The sequence below is a fragment of the Oenanthe melanoleuca genome, chromosome 4 (assembly GCF_029582105.1).
Source record: "Oenanthe melanoleuca isolate GR-GAL-2019-014 chromosome 4, OMel1.0, whole genome shotgun sequence".
Classification (NCBI taxonomy): domain Eukaryota; kingdom Metazoa; phylum Chordata; class Aves; order Passeriformes; family Muscicapidae; genus Oenanthe; species Oenanthe melanoleuca.
The window spans coordinates 18,243,815-18,259,777 of record NC_079337.1 but is presented as its reverse complement, the minus strand read 5'-3'; the positions used below and the strand labels follow the sequence as shown (position 1 = coordinate 18,259,777).

The following is a 15,963-nucleotide window of genomic DNA, read 5'->3' as shown; positions in this document are numbered from 1 at the left end:
ATTTCCAAAATCCCCAAAGAGGAAATGGGAACTCTCCAGTTAACATACAAAAATGGTATTACTACTATTCAGGTTTTTTGATATTAACTGAAAAAAATGGTTTAGGGCCCCAATTGAAAATGCACAAAAGTAACTCAACCTTGCTATACCTCACTTCAACAGACCAAATAACATGAAGCACCTCTTGCATTTCAGAAAATCTTGGCAAATTTTCAAATAATTCCAAAGATTAAATCCAAAATCTATAATATTTGGTATTCTAGATTTAGCACTAAGTCCTCATTAAAGTAATTTTGTCAAAGCATGAAGCATATGAAAAAGGCAATTTTTCTTTTTTTTTCTATTACACTGTGGACATAGTTGAATCTTCCAGAATTAATCTGTGCATTATTAGCTGCAATTCAAAGTGTATTGTCAAATTTCAAATGCATAATACTTTTTCAAATATTTCTAAGTATTGCATTTCACTGCTCAGCTGTTTCAACAAGCCCTTGCAACTGGATAATAATGAGCAACTTTGAGAATTATATGACTGCACTCATGGACTCAGGCACTAGGGAACAATATCTTCTTTCCAGTCACGGCTTGAATGTTTTTTTTCCTAAACTTGCCTAGACTGTGAATAGCACAGGGCATCACCCTCCCCAGCTACTTGAACCAGATCTAGTGTAAGAAAAACACAGACTACATACAGGATTTATGCCATTAAATAACAAAAGTAAAATAAAAGTTTTCAAAGTGAAGAAGCATTAAGGCCTGAATTAAACTTTGCATAAAGAAAACTGAGAAAGGCAAAATCCAACTAATGGGAAAACTTGATTAGAAGCAAGTACAAGCAGCCTAAACAGGCAGGCTTTTGCTATCTCTTATATTTGCTGGATTTACATCACCAGAATTTTCATTCCAAGTGCTCAAATTACAGTCCTGCTATGTCAGTGCCACAGCTCCCTAAATTAAAGCAAAGACTGCTATGGGAGTGTCATACTTCACTGAGCAAGAAATATCTCTCTGGTGCATTTTGGGTCAAGCATTATTAAAATGTAATCTATTGTTTCAATTCACTGTTCCCTTTCACTGCATGAATTGCTGTTATGCTAAGAAAATGCATTTGAGGAAATGCAGTGGTGACCCCCAAGATAACATCTAGGAGATTTCACTCTGTCCAAGAGATCACTCAACTGACTAGACAAGAGCCTACAATTAGACCTCTGACACTAATGAAGATTTTTGCCTTTTTTTTTCAGCTAGAAGTAATGCACAAAGCAATTAAAAACCTAAAAATTAACACAGATTCAATATCTACTGCTTTCTGCACTACTCAAATAGTAGAAACTTCTGTGTGAATGAAACCTAATGATGCAAATAACAGATAAGGACACAATAGACCTGCTATCTACTCCACAACATTTTTGGGGTTGAGAGAGATTACATAAGAGTGGAAAAGGATTAGAAGGAATTTTATATCTCTGACAGAAAAACATTTTCCCAGATGAAGCCCAGCCTATGGAAGTTATTTGTTACATTAGCTGTGACACAGTGGCATTTTATACTTCCAAGCTAAAAGAACTGCAGGAGTACAAAAACCAAACAAAACTGCTAAAAAAGAGCAAACAAAACATCTCCAACAAATGAAAACCAAAATAAGCATAATGGAAACAAAACTCCTTCCACATAGCTCAAAAAAAAAAAAAAAAAAAATACCAAAAAACCACCAACCAAAAAATTACCTTCCAGGACCATGGTTGAGAAAATAGATTTTTTTATTTGCTAATACCTTACTTTCTTTACTAATTCAAGAAAATAAGAAGGTGGCTTCTGAAAACCAGACATTAGTAATGACTGATGTAATTAACAGTACCAAGATGATAATCACACAAGCCTCTGTAGCTGGATTACACGTGCTAGAAAAGCCCTCACTGAGGTAAGAATTTCAGCTAAAAAGGACTGTTTTCCATGACTAATCTCATTAGCTTTACCGGGAATAAAAATGATGTTAAACTTTATAGATCACCGACTAATGCCAGACAACATACAGGAAACTGTTTGACCTGTTTGTACTCATAATAAAGAAACTATTTCCCCTAAGGACCTAGAATCTCTATGCAAAAATTCAGTGCTGAGGTTTCCTCATTAATGTTGGTAAAATATGTTGAGGTCTGGGATGGGAGCCACTACAGAAACAGCTTAATTTCCTATGATAAAAGAAGAGGAAAAACACACAGGAGAGCAAGCCTCTAATCTTGAAAGCAGAAGTGCCATATGAGCTCTTAATTGTTTACCATAATTATAAACTTCTGAATCCTTAAAACACTACTGTCCCATTGGTGCAGCATATTTTCTGTAACAGAAGATGAAAAATTACAAGTTAGGCAATATTTTCTCACAGAACACAATTTACATATTATTATGGTCACAAACTCGATGTAAGTAAACACTTGTGTTTTAACAGGGAAAGATAAACATCACACTGGGATGTGCAGAGTGGTGTTTAGCCCATAAAAGACATCACTTAATTCTTTTAATCTCTGTGACGCTCTCGAGGAAGCTGCAGGAGTGTGTTCAAAGCAGGAAAAAACAAATGAGAAAAATGAAAACAAACAAACCCAAACACACAACAAATCAGTACACCAGTGAGGACAATAACACCTGGGAAACCTGATGTGCGAGGAAAGACTGAAAGCAAAGACATTGTGGTGGTAAAATTAATGTTTGATAATGGAGAGGTATCTCTAAGAAAGTATTTTACTATAACATTATTTTTTAACTAAAAGCTAACAGACTGAGATGGTCTCCAGCTCACCAGAGCATTACAAGGTGTGCTACTCATGGTCTCCACACCATCCCATCATTGACTGCCTGGCTCTTCCCTGGAACCATGGCAGTGAGCACGTTGCTCAAGGACTTGGCTGGCTGGCACATGGCTTGAAAACCAAAAATCAATGTTTTCTCACCACCTCTTCCTTTTTATTCTGAAATACTCTATAGGCTGGGTCTCTGCAACCACTTGGAAGAGGACAAGGGACACTGGGGAGATGCTGTCCCACTGTTCTCTCACCATGATCATAGTGAATAAAATTTCTGTAGGACCTGCCCTAATTTGCACTTGTACTGTTAGGCACTTGAAGCACTCAGATTCTTTAAAGAAGATTAATCATGGAGAAGGGAAAACAGACATTCTGTGAAGGAAAAGATTTCTGTTTTCCCTAATTTCTGAAGAAAACACTAATGAATTTTTATTGGCTTTTAAGAATACTCAAATGGAATTCCCCTCACAGTATTTACTTATTAACATCTTGCCTTATCTACCTAACACAAAAAACATTAACACATTTTGTGTTAGAATTCAGGAGGGATGAGTTCCTGACCTCCTCAGGTCCTTTCCAATCCTACTAATTATGACTTTACAATGTAAAGTCCTTTTAGGTTTCAGGATGCAGAGTGATCCTGAAACATTGATTTACTGAATGGCCCAGGAGCAGAAGTCTGACAATAACCACAATGTACTCCAGAACCAGAGTTATTTACACTCTGTCTCCTTTACCCTAAAATCACTCCCAGGGAAGAACCATCAGAAATAAATTTATTCACACAATCTAAACACTTAAAGCATATTTACAAAAGCTTTAGATAGCCCTTAAAACATCCCAGACTAACATTTCATCATTAGATCTGAAAAAAAAAAACCTCCCACAAAAGTCACACAACAATGTTCTAAGTACCATGAAGCTATTTCAAAAAAAAGAGAAATTTAATATTCATGTGACCATTCAAGGCTTCCAATTATCATATCCAAGACTTATATTGGAAAAATCAAATACCTTCAATTAGCAATAATCCAACTGATAATTTTCTCGTGTTTTTATTAAAGAAAAAAAAAAAAAAAAACCTTGGCCAAAAAAAGAAAAAAAAATAGAAAATATTTCCCGCATTTTCTTTTGTTTGGGTAATGACCGAAAGGAAATCCTCAAACAATTTTGCATTAGAAAAGGAATGTTAAGGAAAACTTCAGATGTGTGAAAAGTGGGAGTTACAAGGGAAAGTATTTTGCCACAGTTGCTACTAGCAACTGATATATTGGTTCACACACTGCATGAAAATGCTGTTTTACCTTTAGGTATCTTTCCATGAATATTAACTTTTGCATTATAGTCTTTACTATCCTTCTAGCATCAAGTGCAAAAAACACTAAAGTGAAAAAACACACTGGGAGCTTATATTGTTAATCCTCCAATTTCCTGTTCCATCCTCAGAATACAGTTCTTCCTCTTCTCCCAAATATTTTGATGAGAAGACAGAGTTCAACACAATAATCCTTAAGACAAGTAAATGACACTTAATTCCTACCAGCACCATAAACAGCCTGGGCACTAAACAACTTCAAAAGGTTTTTACTTTCCTTATCTTGAAATTCCAGGTTTCAAAAATAATTAGTCTGTTAAGGAAAACATGTTTAACTTAGGTGTTCATTGCCATTTTGAAAAGTTAGCTAAATAAAAATTTAGCCTTCAGATAAAGACAACTATTTTGACAACTCAAAACCAACTTTTATGCTAATCTGTTTTGCTTCTCTTTCAGAAAATGCAAAAATATTGTTAAATAAAATTATGAAATTTGTAAATCACAGCTCTATGTCGTAAATAAACAATATGGAAATGAAAGAAAGCATTTAGGATGAGCAATTTACTGAATTCATTTCATAGGAATTTATTTTCTGCTTTGTTTGAAAAAAAAAAATTAAAAAAAAAAAAAAAAAAAAGGCATTTTTTTGCAGCACAAGTAATTTTGTAGTCACTTATTACCCAGTTCCATTAGTACATTCTGAGTGATTTGGCCACTGTCCAAGGAAACTACTTTTTGCCCAAAATGTTGCACTACCTTTTCTATTTGCATTGAAAAATTCCTCCCATCTTGCTTAAAGTGAAAGAACAGGAACAAGGGTTCAACTTCTATAGGATAAGTGAAATCCATCACTCTGCTATGTTCAAGCCAATAACCCATTAGATCTCTCATTTTGGGAACCCTCTAATGGCACAGTTAACATCAATCACCCATTTCTTTTCTGGTCTGTAGCCTTATGACACTATGGGCAAGGTGGAACTTCTCTAGTTATGCAGAAAAAGGCTAATTGCTTCTGCTAAGAAGCTTTTTGGTTTTGAAATAACTATTCCTTACCAATTTTTAGGTCACATTTGTCTTCTGCAGAAGCAGGAATGCAGCATCATGGGCACAGATCATGATGTGAGAAAGACAAACAAGATCCCAAACCAGACCATCAGAAAGGGCTGGCTCCCTCCCTTGCTCTCCTTGAGTCTGGCACCTGAGCCTCACAGGCTTTGCTGCACACTCAGACACATCAGCAGCCAGAGCATTGTGTGACAATTGGATAACAAGTGAAAGCACTTGCTCCCCCCCAAGGGTAAGAGACTAAGATCTCAACAATTAAGAAGCTGAAAAATTTATAGTTTCAGGACAATTTTTGACATTTGTTTATCTCCACTGTTATTCCCCCTGCTGTCTTCAAGGGTTCATTACCAAGTGTGTGCTCTCAGCCCTTTCACCAGAGAACAGAGAAACACACAACATAGCATATGCAACAAGATAAAAAATGTGCAGCTCAAATCTCAGAGAAGCCATCTCTGAAGAAGACACTTTATTCTGAAAGAAACTCTAAGCAGGGAAAGAACAACAGAAGAAGCAGCATAGGGTTGCTGCAAACTGAATTAAAAATATATGACTGAATATATGCTGAAGTTTCTGTACCTCAGGGAAGGTTCAAACCAGAAGACAAACAGACCAGTTCTCTTTCTGATGCATCTGGAATCCCATGAATGTGCATATTTGCATGATACACACAAAGCAGATACTCCTCCTGGAACCTCATTACTACACACTCAGTTATTGGTAAAAGGAAAAAATTCTTAATGTCATCCAAGTTAAGATTTCTAAGCATTCCACTGATTTTCAAAGGTTACACAATCAAAATCAGTAGAGCTTTGCTTCTGATTTCTATTAGATGAGACTGAACATTTGGAGTCTTAGCCACTAAAGCCATTTTCTCTCTGAACTAACCTGTTTCTTCTGCCATCAGATTAAACTCTGATGCAGGCCTGCTTTCTGAGCAGAGCTGCATTTAGGGATGAGTCACACACAGTTCTATTTCTTTAGCTTCAGTTAACAAATCACACCAGAGTGCTAATTAGTGAGGAGATGATTTATATTGACAGGCAAATATCATTCTAATTACTAATGATGAGAAAAGAACTACAGAAAACACCCTTGTGGCTTAACTGTAACACCATCATTGATGAATAATATAAATCCTATTTAACTATATGAAAAAGTTGTGGGGAGTATTCTCCAGCTTCTCTTTTAATCAAAAGAATTGCTGCAACCTCTTTTACCAACCAGACTCTTCTATAATTTCCTTTTCTGCCTTCAAAGCCACAGAAAAGCCCAGGTCACCCTGCCACCCCTTTCAGGAAATGGGTGCCTTAATGTCCCCTCTGATGTTCCACTGGTACCTACACACCCCATTTTACCCATCCACTGAGCTTTTCTTAAATGGTTCCGAGTTCTGATGGAATCCATTGCCCAGCTCCAGATTAGCTTTCCCACAGGGGAGGATAGTTGTACTCAGGAGTGAAAAAGGGAGAGGTTGGTTTTTTTTTAAATATACACTGCAGAAATTTGTAGGGAGGAGGTACAGAGATTAACCAACTCAGGCATAAAATACTGCAGCAAGCTACAAAGCCATATTTGATCCCAACCTAAAACCTACTTATTTCCAGGTAATTCTGGAGAACTGTGGCCCAACACTCTCCCATTTGGTTAGAAATTACTCAATAGGTAGATTTACAAGAATTTATGAAACACTTAGAAAACCAACTCAGATCAAATTAGATTTTTCCCATTTTACTTGGCTTTTTTAAAGTTAGTGATTGATGAAAATAGATTCCCCAATTTATCCACTAATTTTACTTTAGAGGTTCTCAAACAGATGAGCACTCTCTGTCATCTGGATCTCAAACATTCCAAAGAAAAATACTTCAAAAAGCTGAGCAGAAACTCCATGTAGGAGCCCACAATAGGAGTTGTTTGACTCTTTAAGAAGTCATTATCACTTCTGGCTTAATATCATGTCATTTCTATTTTACAGATCAACATTTTAGGAAAAATCTGACCATAGGTCCACACTACAAGAAATACTAAGACATAGTTGCATAGTTTCATTGCTTGTTCTACAGACAATTTTTTTAAATTAGCAACCTTCATTCTGAATCCTAATGCCTCTTACTACCTCTTTAAAATGAGCAGGATATCCATCCAAGCACCACTGAACACCTAGGAGCCAAATTCATATCACGGATTTTCTTCTTCAGTGTAACAATAATTCTCCCCTGCTGCTATTATTGGGTTTTATGCATACTGTGAGACAGCACTTCTGCATGAATAAAAATTATCTGATTAGAAATTCGCTATAATGTCAAAGATATAGCTTCAGGGATAGTCACAACACCAAGGTCACTAGTTAGAAACACAAGGAGTCACATCAGGAAGGTCACAGAGTCCTCAGGATAAGTAATTGCACTTATGGCAATTTAGGCTGTTAAGGAAATTCAACCATGTTTAAATGCAAGTGTTGGGATTAAAAAAAAAAACAGCTATGTTTGATTTCTGGTGTATAGTACTATCCTCAAAAGAATAAAAAAAGTGCTTTAAACAAGAAAAAATAATGGGAAAAAACAAAGGGGAAAAAATCCAAGCATTGATACGAGACAAGGATCATATTCTAAAGCTCTTCAGTACTCAGGCAAATGTTCAAAATTACCTTGGCAAAAAGCAGATTGGTGCTAAAAGGATGTCCAGTGTTACAAGAAACTACTGAGAAGTTGCTAAAACTGTCTGGCACATGTCTCACCTCTGACCACCTTAACATCCTTCTGCTAAGCCAAATACATGCTAAAGTCATCTTTTGGCTTCTAACTTTCTAGCTCTTCACATAACTTAGTGGGGGTTTAATAACTAAAATGTTAGGCTGGTTGCTTGGAAAATTAGGTGGAGTTGCTAATGTTTGACAGATTCCTTTTTAATCCTTTAAACAGAAATATAAAATTCAATACAATCAAAGAAAATAAGCTGATGACTTCCATTGTTTTTATTCTTTAGAATAAAAAATTAAATAGCTTTAAAGAGTTGTCCATCATGCCAGAAAAGTTATTCTGGGAAAATTTCTTTTCAAAGATGATCTATTTCAACTTAACCCTTCCAACAGAGAATTGATAATGGATAAAATAATAACTCTCTTGCCTTCTATTGGACACTGTCTAACCTCCAGAATTCATATTTTTAGTCAAGTCTTGGAGGTGATTACTTCATTTTTAGCCCTGCCATCGTATTTTTACCTACAGAGGTATCAGGCAGATATATTTCCATCTTTTGTGCTTGAATTATCTTTTGGTCTCAGGAACCTTAACTGCACTACACTTCTACTCTCCTAAATGAAAAGCAATCCATCTCCATCTCAGGCCTGTCACTCTTGGAAAAACTGCTTCCTAATCACAGTACAAAACTCAGTCTTGACCCAAAGACCTGAGTTAATGGGAAGTTCTTTCAGCATCTCTTCTTTTCAGCATGAGGCACAGCATTCTCAATCTGATTTTTAATGGGCACAGAGATTAGTACTCAAATACATATTCAGATGTAGACTGGAAAGGTCTAGAAGTCACAGGAGGACACATAGGACACAGCTCTAATAATAAAAGTACAAGGCAGAAGGCTTACCAACTATGGATGACTCTATATTTCTAAATTCAACTAGTCTTTTGGTCTTTTTGCACACAATAGGAAGTCCTAAATCTACTATTAAAACTACAGACTTTGTTTTGTGATTACATTTGCATAAAAAAAATGTGAACTTAAATGAACTTGCACTTGTTTTTCATGGTCAGCTGACATCTCTGTATTTCACTACCTTGTATTCTTCATAGAGATTTCACTCACTATGCAGTTCAGGCTCTATTTAACAGCCAGACTTTCACACATTCACTATCCTCTCCGAGCCCAGGAATGGAATGAGCCATTTAATTGGGCTCTGATTACTTGATTGCTTCACAGTTTACTAATGATCTGCACATTGAAAGGAGAATCCAAATATTGCAAGAGGAATAGCAATGACATTGTGTTTTATGAGACTGCTCAGAAAAGCCTCCCACGTACACATATCAAATGTGCCTAAATTTTTGATGCTAGCTATACTGCTACTTTCTATAATATTAATGGGAAATAATGCCTTTTAACCCTCCTTTGAATCAACTGAATGAGCTAATTATCTATAGCTGTATTTGAGATAAATACTCAAATTTATCTCAAATTTACCTGCCTCACTGTTTTTCCCTGCACTTTACAGCCTGGATGCCAGTATGCAATAAAAGAAATAAAGCACAATTTTAGCTCACTTAAGTGGAAGATAAGAATCAAATCTATTATCTGATAAAGGAACCACTTATTTTCTAAACTGGTATCCTACATAGCACTTACACTTAGCACTTCTGAGCTCTTGTGAGTAGCACAAATCACCTGTTCAGATTACATTTTTACCTATCCCTTAGGCAGCAGGATTTGCCTAAAGGCATGTATCAAGCAATAAAAAGATTTCAATTTATACTTAAATTTATCTGATTTATACAGACACATACAAAAAGGTGCACATGTTCATACACAACCACTATCCTTCAGCCACGAAGCAGAAAATGTGCTTAGAAATCAAAACAAAAATTAAAATTAAATGTGGTAATGTATTAAGCCTTCTCTTTGATTTATTCTCATTTTTCTAGGAATTCATTTTAAAAATTAATTCACACCAATTCCATTGACAATTAACCCATTGTGTTCCTGTCACAGAATATAGAAGGTTTTTACATAGTAAAGAAAATCACCCCAAGAGCAGAACCACCAAGAAAACCAAAGCAAACACCTTCCCCCAGAATTAGATTCAGGCAGATGTCTAGAATGAGTCCTGAGGTCACTGAAATTAGGAGTCTGCAGCATGTAAAGAACTGTAATAAGTGCAATAAATATATTCCAGGGTATTGCTGTCCTTTTATCTGTCACCACACTACTCCAAACAGGCTGTGAATTAAGTGTACCTATGTTGTATATGTAAATGCAGACTGTTACATTTGATATTTCGACAGATCTCCAGTGCTTATTCAAAGAAATATTTACCACCAATTTACTACTTAACTTCTCTTTTCTACAAAATAAGGAGAAAATAAACTGTTCTTGGCAATGTACTTGAACATCACCAATGCAAACTAATGACATCTAAGCAATGTGAAACTCTTACACTTCATGTCATGAAAAAATATACAGAAAAATTCACAGCAATAATAAAAAAACAAATTAGTCTAAGTGTAAGAGCTTTGGTGACAGCTACAAGCACTGCACCAAAATATCTACTTCAAAATTTGTGAGGGTTGTTTTTCTTCCCATTATTTTTTTTTTCTTGAGAGTAAGAGAATTAGGTTAGCAAGTACACTAAAAGCCACTAAAGAAAAACTAGGCATGTGCAATGAGGCAAAGCCATGTCAACATCCCCTGGGAAGAATTAGCATATATTCAACTTCATGTGCAGCAACTACTTGGTCACTTCTTTGCCATTTCTATAGGCAGGAAGGGCCTTTAACTCATCTACTTTGGATTGCCTCAAACTGGCAGGACTTCCATTACTGAAAATAAACTACCAAGGATGACAGGGCTGATTGGACTTTTCTCTGCTGAGATTAGGCTTCAGAGAAAATTTTGGGAGCCATTATTGTGCTGGATACCTAAATTTAACTCAATCTTGAGATTCCATGGCTGAAAAAGATTAATAAAAATATTGATCACCCTAACTTTCACAGTTTTGTGAGTGTGGGCTTGACAAGGCTAAATGCAACACTGAGAAAGGCTGACACTTCCCACAATGGAAGGCTGATAAGAAGAAAATTATGTCGAGCATCCAGTAGAAAGCATTCTTCATTACCTTAGAAGATTGCTTTCACAGCTTCTGGTCTGGAAACCATTAAAATGTTTGATAAGATTTAGCACTTCTCCAGTATTGGTGCTTGCTCAGCTGTGGCACAAAGCTACAATTTCTTCTTACTAAAAAGCACCTGGGCAGTCAGTCTTCAAATCACTTTACTTCCTTCTTGCCTCTTCTGGCCACTTCGACATCAGAGAGGCAACTCTGATTAAACACATGCCAGCTTTAGAAGACAACTATCAGAAATAAATATTTCAATTCCACCACAGAAACTTGAGTGGAGAAATCAGGGCATGAGAGCTACTGCATAACTGGAGACCCAGACAATTATTTGCAGTCCCACCACAACTGTAGGACTGGCCTGAGGACTGAAAGCTGAATGATTTTCACTCATTTTTAGTAGGTCTCACAATAGAGTATTTACAGCTGGCTTAAAAACATCTTTTATGAAATGACTTCAATAATGTAACTAAACAATACCTTTGAATACACTTGTCATAAATCTCTTACAATTTGAGGAAAACCAGCTTTCTCCTCCCTCTGGTTGTGAGAGAAATACTGACTCCCACATGCAAATGACACAAACAATTACCACTAAAAAAAAAAACCCTTAAAGTACTGAGTCAAGTACAATATTGATGTCTAAGAACATTTAACTGTTCTTCCTACAGTAGGAGCTTTTCAGCTCATGTGTCAAGTTCTCCCATTGCCAAGGTACCAAGCTGTTTTGCTGCTGTTGCTCTTCCAGATCATCCACAGAAAGACTGAGATTTAAGTTCCCTTAGGCTCAAAATACACAAGTTGCTCTTTCAGCTGGCTGTCAGAACTCTCCTGGCTGAGCCACATATTTAACTGTGCTCTTTTGGGCTGGGGTAGAGTTAATTTTCTGCAAATCTTCCTCTCCCATGTGGGCAATATGCAAAGGAAATTCCGAGCTTCCTACTTAGAATGACCATTATAAGATGGAATCATTACACTGTCAGTTTTACTCCAAAGGTATATTGATAGCATTCTGAGATTCTAGATAACTCTGAATATACAGTCTATCTTTTTACAGCTTTAAAAACCCTCAGTTCTCACATGGAATCCTGTAGGGTTCACCCTACAGGAGAAAAATCAGCCCCTGAGCCCTTTCTGAACCTCTACAGCTCATTACCCATCTCTCAAAGATTAAACTGCTTTTAGGTTCCTCCCTACAAAGGGTTTCTATACTTCCTTTTCCTAGAACTAGCTTTCACAGTTACACACTTCCATTAGTGCTGTCCATTTACAAGTAGCTAAACATACCAATATCAGTGAATGATACAGGAATTATGCCACCAGCAACACTTCCATCAAAGGAAAGAAACATTAACCTTTCAGTTCCTTGCCTTTTGCCTCAAGTACAAAGTCAAGGAAAAAAACAAACTAGGTCTCTTACCAGAACTTCCATGTGCCATTTATGCTTCATGGCTAGTATTGCTAGAGTCCAGCAGCATAAAAATAAGTCTGGAAAACATGCTTGTCTGTATTATTAATACCAGGGGATAAAGTCCTAGCAAGTTCTTGAACCAGTTTGGGCCCTGCCCATTCATAGCAATTGAGAGTCTTGTAGGAATTGCACTGGCCTGAAAATTGCTTTGAGATCTTTGTGCTTTGATGAAAGATATCCAAGAGGAGACAGCAGTTTCAAAGCCACAGGTTAAATTGCTACATTCAGCATTTTCACTTTGGCAATAAATGTGTCCAGATCCATCCACAATGGGAAAAAAATATTTCCAAAACAATTTAACTCCTCCTAAAAGTTCTAAAAAATAGTAGAGTAAGATCAAGTTCAGGAGCAGAAGCACAGTATTGGAGTTCATCTCCTTTTTTATATAAGCTAAGTGTTTTTAGGTGTTCTATAGTACATACAGAGTAATTAAAAAAAATATCAGAAACCTCATGCAGAATGATGCTAGAAATTAGAGTCTGCAGGATTCATAAATGACAGTCTATAACTCACAAAGAAATAATTGTAACCAATTTAGAATAAAATAACTGAACAAAAATATTCACTTGTCCTTGGTTCTCTTTTCTCCTAAATGCAAAATTCGGTTTCTTATAATTATTTATCATTTTTACAAACTTGACTGTCATACTGCAGCACTTGAATAACACAGCATCATGTGAAGTGCATTTGGAATAATTTTTTCTTATTTTTGTGGGGATTTCCCTAGTAGAGAACTGAATGCATAGGGTCCACATCAAAGAGATGAACAATTAAAAAAAGGAGGAGGAATGTGAGGGGTGCAGTCTAATAACAGATAAATCTGTTTTGAGATGTTCTCCCAACAACTCACTCTCATCCCACTGATTTTCTTTCACTTGACCTTTCCCAGAAAAATGGCTGGCAATGGGGGGGGGGGGGGGGGGGGGGGGAAGGGGAGGAATGCAAATTCTGATATGACATTTATTTTTCAGTGTCCTTAAGACCAAGTTAGTATCAAGGGTGAACTCTACTAGCATAAGCTGTAACACTTACTGCCATAGACCAGATTCACAGCACAGGATAACCAAACAAGAATATAGCTAAGAGCTGAGAAGTTTAAAATGCCGATCAATTTCAGTCTCCTCTACATTCTTCTGATAAAATAAAATAAAATTAAAAAAATAAAAAAAAAAAAATCATTGTTTCTGCAGCAAAATAAACACACAGAATAGGAATAGGTAGAAAGGAAGAAGCCAATTTTTTTCTCATGCTGCTTTTATTTATTCCTCAGAGAGCACCACAGCTGCAGGGAATCCTGAGATGTTCACTGCCAAAATTAATGTTACATAAAAAGAACAAATGTGAAACTCCTCATTCTCTGTTTTGCTGCTTTTGTTGCCAGTATGAATCCTTTACACACTTCACTGCACGTGACCATCATTCTTGTAAGTACCTGACAAACCATAAGCACAATACCCTAATCCTTCACTGCAAGCAGCTCCATAAAAACTGACAACTGTTAGTTTGTAAGTATAGCCATCAAATTAACAAAATACCTTTTTCTTTTCCCCAGGAAATCCACCATTCAAGGGGAGGGAAGCAGGAAAGCATAACTGTGCACTGCCACCTATGTGGGACAATTACATATTTGTGTGAGTGACTCATTTTTTTGTCACACTCAACTGTACATTGTGCAGATGGAGCAACCCACAGATATTCAAGCTTTGTGTGTTAACATCATGCACCCTTTTCAACTAGAGTAGAATTCAAGGCAGGCAATGAATGAAAGAACATGCAGGGGAGATGCTGCTCCCTATTACTGACAATATTTCCAATTCCTTAACTGATGTTACACTGGCACTGTCACATAATCCAAGTAGAATACCAGGAAAGATATCCAGCACAAATAAGGACTGAAAGAGTTCAGAGAACCAAAAGCCCAATATTGTGTATCATAACAGAAGGGTAATTTTCACCTGCCTTAAAACAGAAGTAATACCCTCTTATGGGAGGAAATGCAGGAGACTGTGTAGAGCTCTAACAACTAATCAGACTCTAAGAAATCTAACAATTCTGCAGAGCCAGACAACTGGTATCACAAACTTAAGGCAAGTGTGAAGCTGCCTAGAGATTTAGAGCATGAGGTTTATGTGAAAGCAACATAAGAAAGAAAGGGATCTCTGAGGATAAGGAAAGGAAAATAAAATCAAGCACCAGAAAAAAAAAAAAAAAAGGAAAAATCTGTAAGAGATTGTTAGTGTATGTAAAGATAAAGACTTCCTGTAAAATGCTGGCTGACATTAGCAAACAATCTCCCTTGGTTTGATTTCATAGAATCATAGAAGAGTTTTGATTGAATGACACCTTTAAAGGCCAACTAATCCAATCACTGCAAAGAGCAGGGAAATCTTCACCTAGATCAGGCTGCTCAGAGTCCTGTCCAGCCTGACCTTGACTGTTTCCAGGCACGGGGCATCCACCTCCTCTCTGAGCAACCTGCTCCAGAGTTTTACCACCCTCACTGCAAAAAACTTCTTACATCCAGCCACACCAAAAAAATTCTCTGAAAATGTAACCAAGCTTTTTGTTGTTTGGTTTTTCTTTTAAATGTACACTGAAAACAATCATACACTCAGTCTCTCCTTGTAAGGTTGCTCTGATGCTGAGGCCAGTCATTCTTGCTACAGTACTAGAAATAAGCAATCTGAGGAGATAGGAAAAGTCTTGTGTTCCAGAATAAAGTGGTTTTAACCATGTAAAAGTACCACACTTAAAGGTACCCTTTGCAATAAAAAAGCATCATTATATTCTTAAGTCTGTTTCAGACACCCCAAAAGTTCAGTTGCCTTCTCTCAGAACTATAACACAGAGGAATAGTGAAAGCTTCAGTGTGTATAGCCCAGAATTTTAGTACTAGGAGAAAAAGTTTCCAGCTGTTTTTCAACTTATATTCAACTATATTTCCTGTCTGGAAAGACAGAATTTCCCTTATCTACTGAAAAAGCTTATTCTCTCAGCCTAATATTGCAGAGTTCTGACAGACGGCATGGCAAGGCGGTTTAGGATTTAATGTGCAATATAAAAAAAAATATACAAGAAACATGAAATTATTTTTTGCTGGATAGCTTTTACTCAATAAACAGCTCATTGTTACCTCAGGAAACTCAGGTGGCATAAAGCACCACATGAGCTTGTTTGCCAAGTCCACTTTCCTAACTGCAGTTTGAGGATTTGCTATCAATCCAGCTCCCAAACTCATGACAGACACTCCTTTGCACACTCCCAGCCCCTATAAAGTGGGATACAGTTTTAGTGAAAAAGCTAATGGTATCACAAGCAGTGTTAGAAGCAAGGTGACAACAGCTGAGCCTAAAATGAAAAGAGAAGATTTGGGCAGAGATGACCAAATAGAACTCTGGTATTGTAGCAGCACTGCATGAATTTGAAAGCCTTTTTGGCATATCACTTTCTGTGGTCCCATAGAGCTATA

At 36.7% G+C, this 15,963-nt stretch overlaps 1 protein-coding gene across 1 annotated transcript in view; it reads right to left on the bottom strand.

The window, feature by feature from the left end:
• GRID2 (glutamate ionotropic receptor delta type subunit 2) overlaps positions 1 to 15,963 on the bottom strand; it is a 662,777-nt gene that overhangs the window by 564,648 nt on the left and 82,166 nt on the right. The window lies entirely within an intron of this gene.